Genomic DNA, 842 nt, shown 5'->3' with positions numbered 1-842 from the left:
TTCCTGTCCCTGTCCTGCCATTGGCTGCCCCGTGGTTTTGTGAGGCTGTGTAGCAAACCGTTCCGCTGCAATGGCCTGGGTTAAATATATCTCTCACCAGAGGGTCACCCCTGGTGGCAGCCGCAGAAAAGCCCAAGCTGGCATGACTAACAGATTGTGCTTTGCCAGAGGCAGAGCGGAGGGAGCAGATAGTATCAGGCCGACCAGGGGACTGGCGGAGCCAGCGCTGCTGCCCGTGTTGCTGAACCATGACCTCACACTCGCGGATGTTGCTGCGTGGCTCAGCTGATCCCTGCCAGGCCCAGTATCAGTTCAATGGTGTTTTTCTCCCAGTCTGATAATTTGAATATTATATCTGAATGGTTCCCAGCTGGCACAGGATTTTTGTTGTTTAAGCGTCGGTAAGCTTGTTGACTTAAAGAGAGCCGGAGTGGGGGAGGAAATCCAAAAGGGAAGAACAAGAAACACCAGGTCTGCAGACATCTGCAGGCTGCAAAAGATCGTGGATAAAAGGACTGGCTGGTGACAGCCATGACCATCTCCAGTCAGCTCTCCTCTCCATAGAGGGTGCAGGGACAGTTCTCTTAGATTCACCACTGAGAAAAAATGGCAGAGCTTGGGGAGGAAATCCTGGGGACCAGGCTGCTGCCTGTTGCGTCGAGAGCTCTATAAAACCGGAGCAGACCGGTGCTCTTGGGCTTGAGTGGCTGCTGAATGAACCTGTTTCTGTAGAGGTGGCATTACGGCAGATGGATCAGTGGTGGTTTGTACCTGTGGCCTTCATCAGCTGTCAGCCCCTGCCGGACCGGGGCCTGCCAGGCCCCGCCGTCCCTGACTCCCGC

This window comes from Buceros rhinoceros, unplaced genomic scaffold (assembly GCF_000710305.1).
Source record: "Buceros rhinoceros silvestris isolate BGI_N320 unplaced genomic scaffold, ASM71030v1 scaffold12795, whole genome shotgun sequence".
Taxonomy (NCBI): domain Eukaryota; kingdom Metazoa; phylum Chordata; class Aves; order Bucerotiformes; family Bucerotidae; genus Buceros; species Buceros rhinoceros.
This window is presented reverse-complemented; position numbering follows the sequence as displayed.